This window comes from Ranitomeya imitator, chromosome 1, assembly GCF_032444005.1.
Source record: "Ranitomeya imitator isolate aRanImi1 chromosome 1, aRanImi1.pri, whole genome shotgun sequence".
Classification (NCBI taxonomy): Eukaryota; Metazoa; Chordata; class Amphibia; order Anura; family Dendrobatidae; genus Ranitomeya; species Ranitomeya imitator.
The window spans coordinates 986,841,065-986,864,938 of NC_091282.1; positions in this window are offsets into that span (position 1 = coordinate 986,841,065).

Sequence of the window (23,874 nt, forward strand, 5' to 3'; positions counted from 1 at the left end):
AATAAAACTACTAATGTTTTTGTTAAATGATGGCAAGCAATTCTACCAATGTTTTACATACTCTGCATACAATCTTTTTTTCACATCCTGAAATAATGTCCAAAATAGTCATTAAGATTTTTTGTGTACAACAAGAATAAAAAACATATTTTTCAAGCATAAAGATCCCTCTTCCAACAGAATAGTCCATGGGTGGTCCTTTTTTTAAATTGAGCTCTTAGACTTCAAGGGGGTGTTTGGTCTAAAGTGAAAAGTCTGCAGTCACTCTGTGTGACTGGAGACTTGTGAATCCTCACGGCTCATGCACTGTGTAGTTTCGCTGGTGTCCTCCCCGTGTATGGCAGTCAAGTATGCCATATGCATACTCCCAGGCAGAACCTGTCTATTGGACATGGCCTCGCTCAGTACAAGTGTATAATGCAAGGCTGCACGCAAGTAGACAGGTCCTGCCTGGAAGTATACATATCGCATACTTGACCACCGTTCAGAGGCGTAGCTAGGGTTTCGGTTAAGGGGGTGCAAAGCTTCTCAGTGGGTCCCTAACCAGGTAACCTTGATTACAACTCGGTGATGCACCCTAATAGTGGAGGAGGACCTCAGCAGATGACAGCAACGTTACTGAAAATAATCTCTATACAAAGACCAACATTGATATTATCGCCATATGGTCAGTGGTAGATACCAGCACAAAACATATAAACGATTACAGCACAGTTACAGATAATGACTTAATGCTGACGTTCTTTCTGATGGAATCGTTCACTTCTTCTTTCTTTTCCATTTGGCCCAGACCGACAAGACAACTTCTTCCAGCCACAACTCGGCTGCAAAGAATACGGCAAAGACACATTTCACTTCTCATATTCCAGCCCCATCACCATCTATTCCAAACCTGCACAAACTCCTCATCCTGCTGATACCCCAATACTGAGCAGCTGCTGCCGTATGTGTCTCTATTACTGCACCTACTGTGTGGTTCTCTGTGCCTTCTAAATTCTAAAGCAACCCTCTATAATATAGCAACGCCGGGTGCAAGTGCCCCAGAAAACAGTGCCCATATTTTGTCCCCTAGAAATTAATATTGCCCTGTGTGTGCCCCTTTGATAGTCACAGTTACCTGAGTTCCCCTATAACAATAAGTGCCAACTTTCCATTTAATAATGTCCCGAGTCTCCCCCTGTACAGCTTCCCTATACACAGTATGATACTCTCTTATACACAGTATAATGCCGCCTCACTGTATAGTACCACCCACAGTATACTGATCCCTTAGTATCCCCCAAACTGTTTTATGGCTCCAACACTGTATGATGACCCCCTCACTGTAATCTCCACACTGTATGATGGAAATAGCCTCCACATAGTATAATGCACCAGATAGTCCTCAATATAGTATAATGCACTCCCCATATGCCTACTCTATATTGTATAATGCACCCCCATAGGCAGACTCTATAGCGTAATGCAGCCCCCATAGACAGACTCTATAGCATAGTGCACCCCCACCGTCAGGCTCTATAGCATAAGGCAGCCCACTAGGCAGATTTTATAGCATAAGGCAGCCCTCATAGGCATACTCTATAGCACAAGGCAGCCCCCATAGTCAGACTCCGTAGTATAAGGAAGCCCCCCATGAACAAACTCTGTAGTATAAGGAAGCACCCATAAGTAGACTCTGTAGGATAAGGCAGCACCCCATAGGCAGACTCTGTAGTATAATAAAGCCCCCATAGGCAGACCCTCTAGTATAAGGCAACACCCCATAGGCATACCCTGTAGTATAAGGCAGCTCCCCATAGGCAGACTCTGTAGTATAAGGCAGCTCCCATGGGCAGACTTTTGTATAAGGCAGCCCCCCATAGGCAGACCCTGTAGTATAAGACAGCACCCAATAGGCAGACTCTGTAGTATAAGGTAGATCGATTCTCCCTGCTCTGCCACAGAATGTAAATGTATCGGCGCGCTGTGGACACTCCGATATAGTTACAGTAGCGCAGCTCCGGGTGAGCCCCCTCAGAGTGTGGGGCCCAGGGCCACCACCCTCTCTGCTCCCCCCAGTAGCTACTCTACTGCCACCGTTCCTATCGAAGACAACAGCAAATTTTCGCAGCACGCAGTGCATTCACTTGGAGGATTCACAAGTGTGCAGTCACACAGTGACTGCAAACTTTTCATTTTAGACTTGACACCTTTAAAATCACCTGACTGCAGCCCTGAGGACAAATAATATTATTAATAAAGTAGTAAAAATATAGTTAGTAATTCTTATTGCACAGCACTTCTTATCTCAGTTTTTTTTTCTTTTTACCTTTTTTCTTGTCTTGAGCCACTAAAACACTTAAATAAGCATAAGATAATTTTCTCCGTGTTTTGTTTGTATCTTAGTTAATACTTTGCTAAATAAGGAGGCAAAGATAGTAAAATATGTAGAGTTAGGGAGTTCTTAACAAAGACACTTCAAAAGGAAATGAGCAAAAATGCCTTCTCCTCCCCGGCATTCCATACAGTTTTTTCAATGTGCAGTAATACAGGGTTTGGAATGCTCTTATGCTGGATAATAGTAATCTTTATTATAAGAGTCTAGGACTTCATTTCATAATCATTTTCTTCCGGACAGACAGCTGTGAATACTTAAGGTAGATTAACCAAACAGCAACCGATTTAAATACCATTCAACAATTTTTGCTAAATACATAATTGTACAGGATGAAGCTGGAGGTAATGTCATTCATGTTCTTGAAAATAATCACAAGCACTCATGTTAATTTGTGCTTTTACTTTACTCCTTTGGGCCTCTCTTACAGAGCTGACAATTTTTATGGAAAACAACATGTACCTTGTAGCCAATTTATTAGCTCTATCATATGTGTGATTTTTTTTAATGTTTTTTTTTGTATGAGCTGATCATTTTAAATGGACCATGATGTTCTAAAGAAAACCCTAATTTTCAATTCAACACCTGTACCCAGTTGATATTGGCTTCTGATAGGTCTTTGTAACTACAACTAAATGTAGCTATATTACTATAGGCCCCATGACAACTTTTGGACCCACCTCCTCTGTCCTTTCAACTGTTGCTTAGATGCCCCAATTTTACAATTTGCATTTAGGATAATTATATGATATGAGGATGAGTCACCTGCCAGGGCAGTGGGGTACTCGGTATCGGGTCTGGTCCTTAAAGGGTCCATGGCCCTGGGTGCCCATGTAAAAGTGACGGTCTTTAAAGGGGTGTGTGAAATAATAAAAGTTTGTGACGCTACCTCTGGTATTCGGTAAGGGATGACCGACGCTGCCTAAAGGGGTCTTCTGGGGTGATGTTATGGCAGCTGGGATGGTGTAGCTTCCCACAAGTGAAGCTGGGTCCCCATGGCTCCCGGTGTAGTAGATGAAAAACAAAGGACGCAGTTCTGCAGTCTTTTTACCTGGTTTACTGCTGGTAGCAGGCAGCCACAGTCCAGGGCACCAGATCACGGGTACAGGCAGGTTCCGGCTGGCTTGGATGCGAGTTCAGAGTCCAGCTTTTCCAAGTGGAGTTAAAAGCCTTCCTCTTAGCGCGGTGGTATTATAGTCCCTTACTGCCTATGGCTTCTTAGCAAGCTCCTCTCAGTTATATCTGTCCTTTATTGAAGTGGGACACAAACCCGTATGACAGGTGACTCAAACCTTTTTACAGGGTCTCTATCATGACCCGGGTTCTATGTGTCACTGTGTCTCCTGGGCGGACAGGTTACGTATAATCTAGCTGTCCTACCGGTTTCTGCTGTGCCTCCTAGATTATGACACAACCTTGGTCTTCCGGTTACCGGTATATGCGCTCTGTCAGGAAGGTAGCCCAGTCGGAGCTATTCTCACTTGTTGTCACTCTCCTGTGCTTCGCTCTCTGGGAAGTTAGTTAAAGACTGTTCTTCCTTCTGTATCTCGCTATCTATGAGCTACAGCACCTTAGGCTGTACGGCCCCTCACCCATCCTTCTGCCTCAGACTGCTCCAGTCTGCTGTCTGGCACCAACTGACTAATTCTTCCCAACTGCCTAGCATCTGCCTAGCAACTAACTCCTCCTCCCTACCAGAGAGAGCAGCTCCCCTGAAGTCAAGTGTAGAGCTCCTCCTTCTGGCCTGGAGTCAGAACGATGTTGTAAGGGCTATTTACCTGTTAAAAGGAATCTTCTATCGCTTACAAGCGTGACATCACTCTCCCCATGAGGAAAGCAATGTCACTGTCACAACCAGTGCCCTGGGGTGTCACACTTTCCCCCCTTCCCGTTAAATCCAGTACTCCTGGACTGGAAAAAGAAAACAACAATTCAGGTTAGATAAAAGACATACAAAAAAATTTAAAATGCATGTAACAGGTTAAACTTTAGCTTCCCTTTATGGGAGGTAATTAGGCTTGAACGTTACGGGAACATAAGTGTAAATATTTTTTTTTCAAGTGCACACCATTCCATTATTAACATTTTTACTTCTTGTTCTCGAGCAGGTTCTCAGGCCTGCATCCTCCTGTACTGGAGGCCAGCTGGATCCTGCATCCTCCTGGACTGGAGGCCAGCTGGGTCTTCTCCTTTGGGGCACTGGCATGGACTGCACAATTTTGGTTAGGGGCATAGTTCCGTATACTGTCCTACACCCTAGGTTTACATACAAAAAATCTCATTTTTACTATTGCTGCAGTGCGACTGTCAAAAGTGTCTTTCAGTTTGGCTAATATTTGCTCTCAACAGTTCCTTTTTCAATATCGAGCCAGGATTTTACTTCTCTTTGTGGTGCACCAAATAAATGGCCAGTTAGAATGCTGACTTTTTGTTGTTCCAACAGGGTGTAAACCTGAAATAAGCTGCAGAGTCTTTCTTTAACCCCTTTCTGCCATTAGACGTACTATTCCGTCCATGTGCTCAGAGCAGGCACTTGGTTACGCTGCAGCGCTCTGAGACAGATCAGTGATCTGCCAGAGTGCTGTGCAAACTGGCAGATCACCGATCTGTATTGTCCCCCCCCTGGGACAAAGTAAAAAAGTTCAAAAAAAAAAATGTTACAAGTGTGTAAAAAAAATAAAAAAATCCTAAATAATGAAAAAAAAAAAATTATTATTCCCATAAATACATTTCTTTATCTAAATTAAAAAAAAACAATAAATGTGCACATATTTAGTATCGCCACGTCTGTAACGACCCGACCTATAAAACTGTCCCACTAGTTAACCCCTTCAGTAAACACCGTAAGAAAAAAAAAAAAAAGAGGCAAAAAACGCTTTATTATCATACTGCCAAACAAAAAGTGGAATAACACGTGATCAAAAAGACGGATATAAATATCCATGGTACCGCTGAAAGCGTCATCTTGTCCCGCAAAAAACGAGCTGCCATACAGCAACATCAGCAAAAAAATTAAAAAGTTATAGTCCTCAGAATAAAGCGATGCAAAAATAATTATTTTTTCTATAAAATAGTTTTTATCGTATAAAAGCGCCAAAACATTAAAAAAATGATATAAATGAGGTGTCGCTGTAATCATACTGACCTGAAGAATAAAACTGCTTTATCAATTGTACCAAACGGGGAACGGTATAAACGCCTCCCCCAAAAGAAATTCATGAATAGCTGGTTTTTGGTAATTCTGCCTCACAAAAATCGGAATAAAAAGCTATCAAAAAATGTCACGTGCCCGAAAATGTTACCAATAAAAATGTCAACTCGTCCCGCAAAAAACAGGACCTCACATGACTCTGTGGACTCAAATATGGAAAAAATTATAGCTCTCAAAATGTGGTAACGCAAAAAATATTTTTTGCAATAAAAAGCGTCTTTCAGTGTGTGACGGCTGCCAATCATAAAAATCCACTAAAAAACCCGCTATAAAAGTAAATCAAACCCCCCTTCATCACCCCCTTAGTTAGGGAAAAATAAAAAAATAAAAAAATGTATTTATTTCCATTTTCCCATTAGGGTTAGGGCTAGGGTTAGGGTTAGGGCTAGGGTTAGGGCTAGGGTTAGGGTTAGGGCTAGGGTTAGGGCTAGGGTTAGGGCTAGGGTTAGGGCTAGGGTTAGGGCTAGGGTTAGGGTAAGGGCTAGGGTTAGGGTTAGGGCTAGGGTTAGGGCTAGGGTTAGGGCTAGGGTTAGGGCTAGGGTTGGGGCTAGGGTTATGGTTAGGGCTTGGGTTAGGGCTAGGGTTAAGGCTACAGTTAGGTTTAAGGCTACAGTTAGGGTTGGGGCTAAAGTTAGGGTTAGGGTTTGGATTACATTTGCGGTTGGGAATAGGGTTGGGATAAGGGTTAGGGGTGTGTCTGGGTTAGAGGTGTGGTTAGGGTTACCGTTGGAATTGGGGTTAGGGGTGTGTTTAGGTTAGGGTTTCAGTTATAATTGGGGGTTTCCACTGTTTAGACACATCAGTGGCTCTCCAAACGCGACATGGCGTCCGATCTCAATTCCAGCCAATTCTGCATTGAAAAAGTAAAACAGTGCTCCTTCCCTTCCGAGCTCTCCCGTGTGCCCAAAAAGGAGTTTACCCCAACATATGGGGTATCAGCGTACTCAGGACAAATTGGACAACAACTTTTGAGGTCCAATTTCTCCTGTTACTAGTGTTGAGCGATACCGTCCGATACTTGAAAGTATCGGTATCGGATAGTATCGGCCGATACCCGAAAAATATCGGATATCGCCGATACCGATATCCGATACCAATACAAGTCAATGGGACATCAAGTATCGGAAGGTATTCTCATCGTTCCCAGGGTCTGAAGGAGAGGAAACTCTCCTTCAGGCCCTGGAATCCATAGGGATGTGTAAAATAAAGAATTAAAATAAAAAATATTGATATGCTCACCTCTCCGGCGGCCCCCGGACATCACGCTGGTAACCGGCCAGCTTCTTTGCTTAAAATGAGCGCCTTCAGGACCTGCGAATGACGTCGCGGCTTCTGATTGGCCGCGTGCCGCCCATGTGACCGGCACGCGACCAATCAGAAGCCGCGACGTCATTCGCAGGTCCTTAATTCCTAGAATTAGGAGTTTTGTGAATGAGAATGACGTCGCGGCTTCTGATTGGTCGCGTGCCGGTCACATGGGCGGCACGCGACCAATCAGAAGCCGCGACGTCATTTGCAGGTCCTGAAGGCGCTCATTTTAAACAAAGAAGCCGGCCGGTTAGCAGCGTGATGTCCAGGGGCCGCCGGAGAGGTGAGCATATCAATATTTTTTATTTTAATTCTTTATTTTACACATCCCTATTGATCCGATACCGATACCCGATATCACAAAAGTATCGGATCTCGGTATCGGAATTCCGATACCGCAAGTATCGGCCGATACCCGATACTTGCGGTATCGGAATGCTCAACACTACCTGTTACCCTTGGGAAAATACAAAACTGGGGGCTAAAAAATAATTTTTGTGGGAAAAAAAAGATTTTTTATTTTCACAGCTCTGCGTTATAAACTGTAGTGAAACACTTGAGGGCTCAAAGTTCTCACAACACATCTAGATAAGTTCGTGGGGGGGGGTCTAGTTTGCAATATGGAGAAAATACAATACAGGGGGCTAAAAAATAATTTTGGGGGGAATTTTTTTTTTTATTTTCACGGCTCTGCGTTAGAAACTGTAGTGAAACACTTGGGGGCTCAAAGTTCTCACAACACATCTAGATAAGTTCCTTGCGGGGTCTAGTTTCCAATATGGGGTCACTTGTGGGGGTTTTCTACTGTTTAGGTACATTAGGGGCTCTGCAAACGCATTGTGACGCCTGCAGACCATTCCATCTAAGTCTGTATTCCAAATGGCGCTCCTTCCCTTCCGAGCCCTCCCATGCACCCAAACGGTGGTTCCCCCCACATATGGGGTATCAGCGCACTCAGGACAAATTGCACAACAACTTTTGGAGTCCAATTTCTCCTGTTACCCTCGGGAAAATACAAAACTGGGGGCTAAAAAATAATTTTTGTGGGAAAAAAATGTTAGTTTTATTTTTACGGCTCTGCATTATAAACTTCTGTGAAGCTCTTGGTGGGTCTAAGTGCTCACCACACATCTAGATAAGTTCCTTAGGGGTCTACTTTCCAAAATGGTGTCACTTGTTTCAATGTTTAGGCACATCAGTGGCTCTCCAAATGCAACATTGCGTCCCATCTCAATTCCTGTGAATTTTGCATTGAAAAGTCAAACGGCGCTCCTTCCCTTCCGAGCTCTCCCATGTGCCCAAACAGTGGTTTACCCCCACATATGGGGTATCAGCGTACTCAGGACAAATTGTACAACAACTTTTTGGTTCCAATTTCTTCTCTTACCATTGGGAAAATAAAAAATTGGGGGTGAAAAATAATTTTTGTGAAAAAAAAATGATTTTTTATTTTTACGGTTCTGCATTATAAACTTCTGTGAAGCACTTGGTGGGTCAAAGTGCTCACCACACCACTAGATAAGTTCCTTAGGGGGTCTACTTTCCAAAATGGTGTCACTTGTGGGGGGTTTCAATGTTTAGGCACATCAGTGGCTCTCCAAACGCAACATGGCGTCCCATCTCAATTCCAGTCAATTTTGCATTGAAAAGTCAAATGGCACTCCTTCGCTTCCAAGCTCTGTCATGTGCCCAAACAGTGGTTTACCTCCACATACGGGGTATCGGCGTACTCAGGACAAATTGTGCAACAAGGTTTGGGGTCCATTTTCTCCTGTAACCCTTGGTAAAATAAAACAAATTGGAGCTGAAGTAAATTTTTTGTGAAAAAAAGTTAAATGTTAATTTATATTTAAACATTCCAAAAATTCCTGTGAAACACCTGAAGGGTTAATAAATTTCTTGAATGTGGTTTTGAGAACCTTGAGGGGTGCAGTTTTTAGAATGGTGTCACACTTGGGTATTTTCTATCATATAGACCCCTCAAAATGACTTCAAATGAGATGTGGTCCCTAAAATAAAATGGTGTTGTAAAAATGAGAAATTGATGGTCAACTTTTAACCCTTATAACTCCCTAACAAAAAAAAATTTTGGTTCCAAAATTGTGCTGATGTAAAGTAGACATGTGGGAAATGTTACTTATTAAGTATTTTGTGTGATATATCTCTGTGATTTAATTGCATAAAAATTCAAAGTTGGAAAATTGCAAAATTTTCAAAATTTTCGCCATATTTCCATTTTTTTCACAAATAAACGCAGGTAATATCAAAGAAATTTTACCACTATTATGAAGTACAATATGTCACGACAAAACAGTGTCAGAATCACCGGGATCCATTGAAGTGTTCCAGAGTTATAACCTCATAAAAGGACAGTGGTCAGAATTGTAAAAATTGGCCCGGTCCCTAACGTGCAAACCACCCTTGGGGGTAAAGGGGTTAAAGTCATTGAGGGTGTGGGACTCCCCTCAATATTATGGCAGCAAGGCCACTCCTGGTATATAGGGCATGGATAGCGGCATAATAGGAGCTGTGGCTAGGTCCGGCCCATTTGCAGGAGCTGTGGGCACTGCCGGGACTGGTGGCATTGTGGGACCTGTGGCTACAACCGCTGCTAGTTTTCCTCCCAGGTCCAACATATCCATTCTCCCGTGCTAAACTTCAGTTTGACTGACGTCTCTCCTCCAGAGTCTGCAAGGGTTCTTCCTGTGCGCGGTAAGTCGCTCCTTCCTGTCCTCCTTTCAGGGCTTTGCAGCGTTTTCACTTGCAGTTCTCACTTCAGGCTCCACCCACAATGTCACACCCCTCTTTTTCTGCGCTCCTCGCCGCGCCCTTTCTGGCAGCTGTTGGTGGATATTTTGAAAACAAAATGCGCGCACCGTGTGACGTAGTTATGGTGGCAGTTATGGTGTGACAATGTTTTAGAAGCTCATTAAAGCCTCTGGTATACAATCCAACAAAGTATCTCTTCTAAGCAGTCTCTTAGGCGTACAAGACCCGTTTTCTGGGTTGGTCCATCCTGTTCATGATGCCAAAATGAGTCGCCTGCCAGGGCAGTGGGGTACTCGGTATCAGGTCTGGTCCCTAAAGGGATGTGCCACGGTGGCCGTGACCTGGTCCGTGGCCCTGGGTGCCCATGTAAAAGGGATGGTCTTTAAAGGGGTGTGTGAAGTAATGAAAGTTTGTGATGCCACCTCTGTTATTCGATCGGGGATGACCGACGTTGCTTAACGGGGCCTCTGAGATGATGTTATGGCAGCTAGGATGGTGTAGCTTCCCACAGGTGAAGCTGGGTCCCCAGGGCTCCTGGTGTAGTAGATGAAGATGGTGTATGGTGCAATAAAGAACAAAGGATGCAGTTGTGGAGTCTTTTTACCTGGTTTACTGATGGTAGCAGGCAGCCGCAGTCCAGGGCACCAGATCACAGGTACAGGCAGGGTCTGGCTGGCTTGGAAGTGAGTTCAGAGTCCAGATTTAGCAGGTGGAGTTAAAAGCCTTCCTCTTAGCATGGTGGTATTATAGTCCCTTACTGCCTATGGCTTCTCAGCAGGCTCCTCTCCGTTATATCTGTCCTTTATTGAAGTGAGACACAAACCCGTATGACAAGTGACTCGAGCCTTTTTACATGGTCTCCATTATGACATGTGCTCTATGTGTCAGTGTGTCTCCTGGGCATTAGGTGGACAGGTTACGTGTAGTCTAGCTGTCCTTCCGGTTTCTGTGTGCCTCCTATAGTACGACACAACCACGGTCTTCTGATTACCGGTATCTGTGCTCTGTCAAGGAGGTAGCCTAGTCGGAGCTATTCTCATTTGTTGTCACTCTCCTGTGCTTCGCTCTCCAGCACGTTAGCTAAAGGTTGTTCTTCCTTCTGTATCTCACTATCTAGGAGCTACAGCACCTCAGGCTGTACGGCCCCTCACCCATCCTTCTGCCTCAGACTGCTCCAGTCTGCTGTCTGGCACCTACTGACTAATTCTTCCCAACTGCCTAGCAACTGCCTAGCAACTAACTCCTCCTCCCGACCAGAGAGAGCAGCTCCCCTGAAGTCGGGTGTAGAGCTCCCCCTTCTGGCCTGGAGTCAGAACAGTGTTGTAAGGGCTAATTACCTGTTAAAAGGAATCTTCCATCGCTTTCAAGAGTGACTTCACTCTCCCCATGAGGAAAGCAATCCCACTGTGACAACCAGGACCCTGGGGTGCCACATATATTTTGTTACAACCGAACATAGAATACATTTTAGAAGTTGAAAGTTGAAATTTATGACAGTAACACGTCTCAGAAAAGTTGAGACTGGGTTAAAGGGAACATGCCAGCTTATACACAATGCCCAATCTACAGAAACCGTGCTACCCAAACTCTGGCTATCATGGCATCCAAGACAAAAACAGGACTCATCAATCAAGAAGATGGTCCTCCACTACATCTTGCTTTACCATTGAGAGTGGTGACATGATGTCAATGAAACACCTGTAGCAGGACATCTAGCTTATATTTCAATGTCGTTTAAACACCTTTTGATGCATTGACTAGACAATTTAACCAGTGGTACAGCTATTTCTCCAACGTGTCCTGTGAGACATTTTTCAACACAACAATGCCAGGCTGTATGTTGCTTGTGCTACTGTTAACAGCGCATGTGACCTAAACGTGCTACCATGGCCTGCAGTATTACCAGACTTGTCTTTCATCAATCATCAATTGCAAAAGGAGCTGCCAACAGCGGATATTGATGAGTCATGTGGCAAGTGCATTTAGTGTCAGAAAGTTCCTTAGGCTGCCAGCTAATGGAATAGTACGTCAGCTGGCAGTATCCCCCACTTTGAGTTGGGCTGACCATAAAGCCACCACATGTCAGCTCTTTTCAACAGCTGACATGTACCAGCAATGGGCGTGAGCGGAATCGCGATTCGTCCACGCCCATTAACTAGTTAAATGCCGCTGTCAAACTCTGACAGCAGCATTTACCAAGCACTGCCGGCCTCGCAGCCAGAAGTACAATCAACGGTGCATTGCCATCACAACCAGAGATCTCTTTGAGACACGGCCGGCGCACATAGCAAGCCTGTAATTGGGCCTCTATGTAGCAGAGGCAATTGAGTAGTGGATGCTTCTAGCCTCCCATGGAGGCTATTGAAGCATGCCAAAATAAAAATAAAAAATATGTTTACAAATATGAAAAAATAAAAAAATATAAAAGTTCAAATCACCCCACTTTCGCCCCAATCAAAATAAAAAACAATAATAATAAAAAAATCCTACACATATTTGGTATCGCCACATTCAGAATTGCCCAATCTATCAATAAAAAAAAAAGAGTGCCAGCAGTGCCCGCCTAACTGCCAAGGGTGGCAGCCGTGCCTGCCTGTCTACTGTTGTGAATTCAGTTGTCGGGCTCCCTCCTGTGGTCATGAATGGTACTTCAGCTGGTTCTGTCCATGGACTTCCTCTGGTGGGTGTTTCTGAGTTTCCTTTCACAGGTGATGAGGTTAATTCATTAGCTGGCTGCTCTATTTAACTCCACTTAGATCTTTGCTCCATGCCACCTGTCAATGTTCCAGTATTGGTCTAGTTCACTCCTGGATCGTTCTTGTGACCTGTCTTCCCAGCAGAAGCAAAGTTCCAGCTTGTATTTCTTTGGTTTGCTATTTTTCTGTCCAGCTTGCTATTTTTATTGTTGTCTTGCTTGCTGGAAGCTCTGGGACGCAGAGGGAGCACCTCCGCACCGTGAGTCGTTGCGGAGGGTCTTTTTGCGCCCTCTGCATGGTCTTTTTGTAGGTTTTTGTGCTGACCGCAAAGTAACCTTTCCTATCCTCGGTCTGTTCAGTAAGTCGGGCCTCACTTTGCTAAATCTATTTCATCTCTGTGTTTGTATTTTCATCTTTACTCACAGTCATAATATGTGGGGGGCTGCCTTTTCCTTTGGGGAATTTCTCTGAGGCAAGGTAGGCTTTATTTTTCTATCTTCAGGGCTAGCTAGTTCCTTAGGCTGTGCCGAGTTGCATAGGGAGCGTTAGGCGCAATCCACGGCTATTTCTAGTGTGTTTGATAGGATTAGGGATTGCGGTCAGCAGAGTTCCCACGTCCCAGAGCTCGTCCTTTATTATCAGTAACTATCAGGTCATTCCGTGTGCTCTTAACCACCAGGTCCATTATTGTCCTGACCACCAGGTCATAACAGTACAGGTGGCCCAAAGTACTAATGCATCTCAAGAGAGGGATAAGAGAAGTTCTGAGACCATTTTTTTTTCTTTGCAGTGTGTTTTGTCTCTCTTTTCCCCTTTACCTCTGTGTGGTTCAGGACACAGGTGTAAACATGGACATTCAAGGTCTGTCCTCTTTGATGGATAATCTCACTACAAGGGTACAAAACATTCAAGATTTTGTGGTTCAGAATCCGATGTCAGAGCCTAGGATTCCAATTCCTGATTTGTTTTTTGGTGATAGATCTAAGTTCTTGAATTTCAAAAATAATTGTAAATTGTTTCTTGCCTTGAAACCTCGCTCCTCAGGTGACCCTGTTCAACAAGTAAAGATCATTATTTCTTTGTTACGTGGTGACCCTCAAGACTGGGCATTTTCCCTTGCGCCAGGAGATCCGGCATTGCGTGATGTTGACGCGTTTTTCCTGGCGCTTGGATTGCTTTATGACGAACCTAATTGAATGGATCAGGCAGAGAAAATCTTGCTGGCTCTGTGTCAGGGTCAGGATGAAGCGGAGATATATTGTCAGAAGTTTAGAAAGTGGTCTGTGCTCACTCAGTGGAATGAATGTGCCCTGGCAGCAATCTTCAGAAAGGGTCTCTCTGAAGCCCTTAAGGATGTCATGGTGGGATTTCCCATGCCTGCTGGTCTGAATGAGTCTATGTCTTTGGCCATTCAGATCGATCGACGCTTGCGTGAGCGTAAAGCTGTGCACCATTTGGCGGTACTATCTGAGCATGGGCCTGAGCCTATGCAATGTGATAGGACTTTGACCAGAGCTGAACGGCAAGAACACAGACGTCGGAATGGGCTATGTTTTTACTGTGGTGATTCCACTCATGCTATCTCCGATTGTCCTAAGCGCACTAAGCGGTTCGCTAGGTCTGCCCCCATTGGTACGGTACAGTCTAAATTTCATTTGGCTCATCCTGGTCGGCCTGGGGGCTCTGGTGAGGGTTCGGTGACCCCTCCTCAAGGGGGGGGGTACTGTTGTGAATTTGGTTGTCAGGCTCCCTCCTGTGGTCATGAATGGTACTTCGGCTGGTTCTGTCCATGGACTTCCTCTGGTGGGTGTTTCTGAGTTTCCTTCCACAGGTGATGAGGTTAATTCATTAGCTGGCTGCTCTATTTAACTCCACTTAGATCTTTGCTCCATGCCACCTGTCAATGTTCCAGTATTGGTCTAGTTCACTCCTGGATCGTTCTTGTGACCTGTCTTCCCAGCAGAAGCTAAGTTCCAGCTTGTATTTCTTTGGTTTGCTATTTTTCTGTCCAGCTTGCTATTTTTATTGTTGTCTTGCTTGCTGGAAGCTCTGGGACGCAGAGGGAGCGCCTCCGCACCGTGAGTCGGTGTGGAGGGTCTTTTTGCGCCCTCTGCGTGGTCTTTCTGTAGGTTTTTGTGCTGACTGCAAAGTAACCTTTCCTATCCTCGGTCTGTTCAGTAAGTCGGGCCTCACTTTGCTAAATCTATTTCATCTCTGTGTTTGTATTTTCATCTTTACTCACAGTCATTATATGTGGGGGGCTGCCTTTTCCTTTGGGGAATTTCTCTGAGGCAAGGTATGCTTTATTTTTCTATCTTCAGGGCTAGCTAGTTCCTTAGGCTGTGCCGAGTTGCATAGGGAGCGTTAGGCGCAATCCACGGCTATTTCTAGTGTGTTTGATAGGATTAGGGATTGCAGTCAGCAGAGTTCCCACGTCCCAGAGCTCGTCCTTTATTATCAGTAACTATCAGGTCATTCCGTGTGCTCTTAACCACCAGGTCCATTATTGTCCTGACCACCAGGTCATAACAGTCTACCAAGAGTGCCAGCCATACCCACATGCCAAGAGTGCCAGCCATACCCACCAGAGTACCAGTCATGCCCGTCTGCACTAGCCTGCTCTTGTTTTAGGCTTCAGTAAACACCAAGGTAGCTGCTAAGTCATGCCCTTTCTAGGGTAGTCTGGTTGGTGGCACAGTGGGGCCACAATCCCACGCTCCCGTCATTCAGTCTGGGCGCAAGTGTTATATCATGAAGGGGAAAGAAGTGGTGAATTGTATTTACTTTAATTTAGAACATTCACAGCTGTATAAGTTGGATAACTCTTGCAATATTAAATATAAAATGTATTTTAATTGACTATTTAAAAACAACATCATACTTTCTTCCAACTTTTCTTACCATCCTTATAGGGATTGCCCCAAGATTGCATATTATCCCCTTATTCCAGAATACAAGGAGTAATTTACTCATTGCTTCGCTCATACCTGACCGATCATGAGAACTGGACTCTGCAATTCTGAATAAGGGATACATTACAATCTTATTACATACAACTCTTTAGATAATAAAAAAATTCAACTTTGCAATAGCAATAATAACATTTTAAACTTTAGCAAAATAAATCCCAATAATCAGTGAAACCAATTAAAATACAAAGGACTATAAACCATGTAGGCATATGTCTATACAATAAAAAGCTTTATCATTTACTCCAGTTCATATAATGAATGTAATAGTTACAATATGGGCGACCCATAAAGTAAAATTCTACGATTCTGTAACAGGCCACACAGTTTCAGAGTAATTCTATTCTGCTGTGTAGAGGGTATATTTTGTGTCTGCTGCCCTATATGTAAGCTCCAATCACACTTTTGACTTTTTTTTATTATCCTGAAGTCAGATTGCTCATGTCACATTATCCTTTGGATGGGTTGTGAGGCCCATTACGATAAAGAATGTAAGCATCTTCCCTTAAAATGACGTGACTCGGATGGTTATAAATACCACTGCAAATTCTCCACACCATTTACTGGCTTTTGTTGGATTCCTGTGCAGATTAATATGATTTGCTTGTAATTACAATGAATCTCTGTCATGTCTGAACAGCACGCAGTGATGCGCCCCTTTTTGAAAGTCTACAAGCTTAAATTCAGCTATACAACTTTTACCTATCTACATGTGCTTCATCATTATTAGAGATATTTATTAATTTATCATTATCATAACTTTTTGTTATTCTAAATCAAAATAATTACACAAGAACTTTGGTAAAAGCTTCTTTTAAGTTCTTAGCAGCAAAATGTTATGTTGAATGAATGTAAACTCTTTGTATGAATCATGTTTTCTTCATCTAATATAAACAGCTGTCTCAATAAAACTCTTTTCTATCTTAAGTTCAATGCAGCAAGACAAAGATTTGATTGAGTTTATTCTTCAATTTATTGAAAAAAATAGCACACAGTGGATTGTTTATACAGACGAGCTAAAGGGTAACAATGATTCGAACTTTTGATTTTCAGGCTCCATATCTTACCATCCACTACGGCTTCGAACATAAAACTACCATAATTTTATATACAATCATCTTGGCTATCTAATACATAAATGTGGCTTAACCCCTTCATGACCCAGCCTATTTTGACCTCAATGACCTGGCCGTTTTTTGCAATTCTGACCAGTGTCCCTTTATGAGGTAATAACTCGGGAACGCTTCAATGGATCCTAACGGTTCTGAGATTGTTTTTTCGTGACATATTGGGCTTCATGTTAGTGGTAAATTTAGGTCAATAATTTTTGCGTTTATTTGTGAATAAAATGGAAATTTGGCTAAAATTTAGAAAATTTCGCAATTTTCAAATTTTTAATTTTTATTCTGTTAAACCAGAGAGTTATGTGACAAAAAATAGTTAATAAATAACATTTCCCACATGTATACTTTACATCAGAACAATTTTGGAAACAACATTTTTTTTTGCTAAGAAGTTATAAGGGTTAAAATTTGACCAGCGATTTCTCATTTTTACAACGAAATTTACAAAACCATTTTTTTAGGGACCACCTCACATTTGAAGTCAGTTTGAAAAGTGACACCATTATAAAAACTGCACCCCTCAAGGTGCTCAAAACCACATTCAAGAAGTTTATTAACCCTTCAGGTGCTTCACAGCAGCAGAAGCAACATGGAAGGAAAAAATGATTATTTAACTTTTTAGTCACAAAAATGATACTTTAGCAACAATTTTTTTTATTTTCCCAAGGGTAAAAAGAGAAACTGGACCGGAAAAGTTATTGTACAATTTGTCCTGAGTACGCCGATACCCCATACGTGGGGGGGAACTACTGTAGGCAGGGCTCGGAAGGGAAGGAGCGCCATTTGACTTTTGAATGAAAAATTAGGAACTTATCTAGATGCCTAGTGAGCACTTTGAATGCCCAGGTGCTTCACAAATTGATCCGTAAAAATGAAAAAGTACTTTTTTTTCACAAAAAATTTCTTTTCGCCTCAATTTGTTCATTTCCACGTGGGCAGCAGGATAAAATGGATCCTAAATTGTGTTGGGCAATTTCTCCTGAGTACACCGATACCTCATATGTGGTCACAAACCACTGTATGTGCACACGGCAAGGCTCGGAAGGGAAGGAGCGCCATTTGACTTTTGAATGAAAAATTAGCTCCAATCGTTAGCGGACACCATGTCGTGTTTGGAGAGCCCCTGTATGCCTAAACTTTGGAGCTCCCCCACATGTGACCCCATTTTGGAAACTAGACCCCCCAAGGAACTTATCTAGATGCATAGTGAGCACTTTGAACCCACAGGTGCTTCACAAATTGATCCGTAAAAATGAAAAAGTACTTTTTTTTCACAAAAAATGTTTTAGCCTCAATTTGTTCATTTCCACATGGTCAACAGGATAAGATGGATCCTAAAATTTATTGGGCAATTTCTCCTGAGTACACTGATACCTCACATGTGGGGGTAAACCACTGTTTGGGCACACGGCAGGGATCGGAAGGGAAGGAGCGCCATTTGACTTTTTGAATGAAAAATTAGCTCCAATCGTTAGCTGACACATGTCGCGTTTGGAGAGCCCCTGTGTGCCTAAACATTTGAGCTCCCCCACATGTGACCCCATTTTGGAAACTAGACCTCCCATGGAACTAACCTAGATGTGCGGTGACCACTTTAAATCCCCAAGTGCTTCAAAGAAGTTTATAACGCAGAGCCGTGAAAATAAAAAATCATTTTTTTAGCGTGGTGCTAACAGCAGGTCACCAAAGATGTCGTTCACCAGTTCTTGGAAGATGGCCGAGGCATTGCAGAGTCCAAACGGCATAACAAGATACTCGTAATGGCCATTGTGGGTGTTGAAAGCCGTCTTCCACTGGTCTCCCTGGCAAATTCGAGCCAGGCTGTATGGCCCTCATAAGCCAAGCTTCGTGAAGACTTAGGAACCCTTCAGGCGATCAAACAGCTAGGAGATCAGGGGGAGGGGGTACTTGTTTTTTACTGTGATTAAGGCTCCTGTAGTAACTGCAAGGTCGCATAGAGCCATCCTTCTTGTTCATGCAGAAAAACCCAGCTCCGGACGGAGTTGAGGATTTTCTCTTCTATATACTCGGACACAGCGCGAGTCTCTGCCTGGGACAGGGGGTTAATTTAGCCTCGTGGAGGTAAGGTATCCGGCAGGAGGTCAATCGGGCAGTCATATGGCTATGAGGTGGCAATGTATCAGCCTTCTTCTTGTCGAAGAAGTCCGCATACATCCAATATGCCACGGGCAGGCTGAGCAAATTAGCAGTTGAAGTAGGGGAAGTAGGATACCGGACAAGGCAAATATGAGCAAGGCACATTTCATGACATCCTGAGCCCCAACGGAGTACAGTCCAGAAGAGGTTCACGTTTTTGCAGCCACTGGAGACCTAGAAGTAGAGGATAAGAGAGACCCAACAGCACATGAAGAGAAATCTTCTCCGAATGCAGGATCCCCACATGAAGCTCCATGGGCTCCGTGTAGACTGACATTAGGTTGATGGCAGCTGACCCCTAGGAAAGGATAGCTGGAATGGCGCAGGGAAATGTTAAACAGATTCCGGCCAAGCAGAGAAGATGACAGGAACCGCAGGTGCAGAAGAAATTGTAACCCAAAAGTTGTGCAATTTGTCCTGAGTACGCTGATACCCCATATGTGGGGGTAAACCACTGTTTGGGCGCATGGCAGAGCTCGGAAGGAAAGGAGTGCCGCTTGACTTTTCACTGCAAAATTGACTGGAATTGAGATAGGACATCATGTTGCGTTTGGAGAGCCCCTGATGTGCCTAATCATTGAAACCCCCCACAAGTGACACCATTTTGGAAATTGGCCCCCTAAGGAACTTGTCTAGAAGTGTTGTGAGAGCTTTGAACCCGCAAGTGTTTCACTACGGAGTTCAGAAATTAAAAAATCATTATTTTTCCACAAAAATTAGCCCCCAGTTTTGTATTTTTCCAAGGGTAACAGCATAAATTGGACCCCAAAAGTTGTTGTCCAATTTGTCCTGAGTACGCCAATACCCCATGTGTGGGGGGGACCTCCGTTTAGGTGCATGGCAGAGCTCGAAAGGGAAGGAGTGCCATTTGGAATGCAGACTTAGATGGATTGGTCTTCAGGCGTCACGTTGCATTTGCACAGCCCCTGATGTACCTAAATACTAGAAGCCCCCCACAAGTGACCCCATATTGGAAACTAGACCCCACAAGGAACTTATCTAGAGCTATTGTGAGAACTTTGAACCCCAAAATGTTTCACTACAGTTTATAACGCAGAGCCGTGAAAATAAAAAAAAAACTCACACTCACTTGATGTGCAGTTCCCATCACCCCCACTTCATCATTTGCAGTCCACCTTACTTCATCATTTAGTCCCCTATCCCCCTTCACTTCATGTGCAGTGCCCCTTACTTCATCATTTGCAGCCCCCTATTATTTCATCATGTGCAGTACCCTCTCAAACACAATTCATCATCTGCAGTCTCCATCACTTCCACATCATAATTTGCAGTCCCTATCACCCCACTTCATCATTTGCATTCCACATCATTTGCAATCCCCATCAGAGGCGTATCTAGGCTTTCTGGCACCCGGTGCAAGAATACATTTTGGTGCCCCCCCAGGACATATGCGATTTGTACACTTAGTCATGTACCGACGAGCTCCTCTCTCTAATGCTCTCAATATTCAGTGAGAAAATGAGAGAAGCAGAAGAGAAGCTCGTTGTCACAGGACCATAAGTATGAAAATCACATATGAGTGACGTGTCCATGTGACGACTACTGGACCCTGCAGAGCTGAATCCTGACATCGCAGCTTCTGAATTCTCACAACGAATGCACTGCACACTTTTAGGATTCTCCCTGGCGGTGGACAGTCATGTCAGCACAATCATGTGATTTGTATACTTCTGACCACATTCTGACTAGACGTTCCCGACCTCGCTCAGTTCATTTGCATTAACTGAGGCCACACATGTCTAGTCAGCACGTGACTGCATTAATGTAAATCGCCAGCATGAGAGAATCCTGACAGCGTGCAGGGCGCACTGTGAGAAGTCAGAAGTCTGCAGTCACAAAGAATAACTGCAGACTCATCACAAACCTGAACATCCCCTTTAATGCTCCTAACATAAATAAAAACATGAGAATTAGTCACATCACAGATAAGATTTACATCCAGGTACCTTATAGATGACATCGTCTCTGGAGCCATTCTCCTTTTCTTTCTCTTGTCCAGACCACATGATGAGTTTTGTCATCCACAGCTGTCTCTGCAAGCTTCCATCTTCTCCGCTCTTTTGCAGAAAATCTCCACATGACACCCTTAAAGATACAAGTGTCATTATAATGCTCCTGAATGAAAAATTGCCCCCACTATATTGTGTGCACAAAATATGACCCCCACACTGTCCCACTTGTGGTACATGCTCTTCACACTGACCTCTCCTTTCCATACCGGCCCCCTCTTCACATTGTCCTCTCACACTGTGTCCCCCTCTATAGGGCCCAGTATTTATACTGTACTCTCTCATCACACTCCCCCTCCTTGGTATACTGTCCCCTCCTGGCTGTGCCCTTACACTGTCCCCCCATGCTACGCCCCCACTACTCAGTTTCTATTCTGTGCCCACTCACTTTTCTCCCCCATACTGTCTCCTTACACTATTCCCCTCCCTCCTCATACTGTCTCCTCTCACATCCCTCCTGTTCACCATACTGTCTCCTCATATATTTACCCCCTCACTTTCTATACTGCCTGCTCACCTGACTCCCCATACTGTGTCTGCACTAGAGTTGAGCGACCTTGACCTTTTTAGAGTCGAGCCGGGTTTTGCGAAACCCGACTATGTCCAAAGTCGGGTCGAGTGAAATCGGCCGATTATGACGTAAAGTCGGGATCGACCGAAACACGAAACCCAATGCAAGTCAATGGGGCAGCATAGTCGGCAGTGAGTGGGGGCCAGGAAAACACCTAGAGTACCCATTTTAATGTCAAAACCATCCATTCTTCTTAATGAAGCTTGTCAAGCGTAATTTACCTTATAATAATTGGAAGGCATTTGAAATTGGGGGTCATTTGGCTAAAGTTGTGGGGGGTAGGGCTGGTTCAAGTAATTAGTGGGCCCAGGAAATCTGGACCACGTCACGGCAGTGGAGCAGGGAGAGGTAAGTATTTCAACTTTGCAAGTGCTGTGAACCTGAGCAAGCAGGGGGGGCCCACTCGTTGGCATTGGCACTGGCACAGGGCCCCTCAAAGTACAGCGGTGTGTTTGCACGGCGGGGGCGCCTCCCACCGGCAGCAACACTTTTGCGTACTATGAGAGGCCCTGTGCCAGTGACGTCGCCAACTAGTATTCCTCCCCCCACCTGATGAAGGAACCTGCACTTTCATCTGCACCTTCCTCTTTGTCCCCGTGTAAGGTGGTATGGTATGCGGGAAGAGCAACCTGACTTTCAGCAGGGTCACAATGTTGTTGTGTAGCGTGCACGGGGAATGTTGCGTTATGGGTCAATGTACCAGCAGACTCATCTATCACTGGCTGGGCAATGGGCACGATGAAGTGGAAACACAGATATAGGCCCAAAGAAGAAAGTGGGCTAAATGCAGTTCAAAATTGGTAACACAGGAATAACCAGGGGGCATTGCAGTGGAGGACAACTGGAATGAGAGGCTGACACAGAGAGTAGGGCCAAATCAGTAAGTAGTCGAAATGCAGTTCAAAATTGGCAACCGTAGTAAACAGGCGGCACAGCTTTGTTCAGTGGAGGAGAACAGCAAGGAGTGGCAGACACCGATAGTAGGCCCCAACCCAACTAGTAGGCCAAATGCAGTCTAACATTAACAACTACTTAACGAGAGGCTGAAAATGGAATTTCAGGACAGGAAACCAGGAGAACAGCAAGGAGTGGCAGACACCGATAGTAGGCCCCAAACCAACTAGTACGCCAAATGCAGTTGTTCCATTTAACCACAATTTAATGAGAGCCTGAAGATAGAAGCTCAGGAAAGGCAACCTGGGGAACACCTTGGAGTGTAACACACCATCTCTCTCCACCCCATACCCATTTTGTAGGCCTAATGCTGTGTACTTTTCTACAACTACTAAACGAGAGTCGGAAGACCGAAGCAATGGCAAGGAAACCTGGGGAACACCTTGGAGTGTAACACACCATCTCTCTCCACCCCATACCCAATTTGTAGGCCTAATGCAGCCTACTTTCCGACACCTACTAAACGAGAGCATGAAGATCGAAGCTCAGGAAAGGCAACCTGGGGAACACCTTGGAGTGTAACACACCATCTCTCTCCACCCCATACCCAATTTGTAGGCCTAATGCAGCCTACTTTCCGACACCTACTAAACGAGAGCATGAAGATCGAAGCTCAGGAAAGGCAACCTGGGGAACACCTTGGAGTGTAACACACCATCTCTCTCCACCCCATACCCATTTTTTAGGCCTAATGCAGTGTACTTTTCTACAACTACTAAACGAGAGTCGGAAGACCGAAGCAATGGCAAGGAAACCTGGGGAACACCTTGGAGTGTAACACACCATCTCTCTCCACCCCATTCCCCATTTTTTAGGCCTAATGCAGCCTACTTTCCGACACCTACTAAACGAGAGCATGAAGATCGAAGCTCAGGAAAGGCAACCTGGGGAACACCTTGGAGTGTAACACACCATCTCTCTCCACCCCATACCCATTTTGTAGGCCTAATGCAGCGTACTTTTCTACAACTACTAAACGAGAGCATGAAGATCGAAGCTCAGGAAAGGCAACCTGGTGAAAACCTTGGAGTGTAACACAACCTGTCTCTACACCCCATACCAAATTTGTAGGCCTAATGCAGCGTAGTTTCCACCAACTACTAAACGAGAGCCGGAAGATCGAAGCTCATGAAAGGCAACCCGGGGAACACCTTGGAGTGTAACACAACCTCTCTCTACACCACGAAAGGGCTGATTCTTAGGAAGGAAGGCTGTTGTAAATAAGCATTGCGCGTCCGAGGGTGATTATATTCTTATTCGGTATCTACTCACCCTCGGACGCGCCATGCTTCTTGATTTGTAATTAATGTTTATTTGCAATGTGCTTTTGACTTACTCAATTATTTTTTTAATTATTGATTTTATTAAATTAATAGTTTAACATCTTATTGGAAATAATTTAAAGGAGACGCGACAGGACAACACTCGGTGGATGCCATATCTGTGTTAACAACTCCAAAAAACTTTCAGTTAACTTCTTGCAGGAGAAAGAAATTGTAGCTGTTGGACCTTTGTAGTACAGTTCCAGATATTTGTTGTGTGTTTGTTTTGATTGTTAAAATGTCTGCATTTGAGATCTCAACACGATCTTATTTTTTATAATCAAATTAATTTTTTAAATATTTTATTAGGTTGGTTCAAGGGGTACACGGGCCGCAGTAGACAGGTCAGTGGAGGCCTAGTGGAAGGAGGGACCGCAGATGCGCCACTG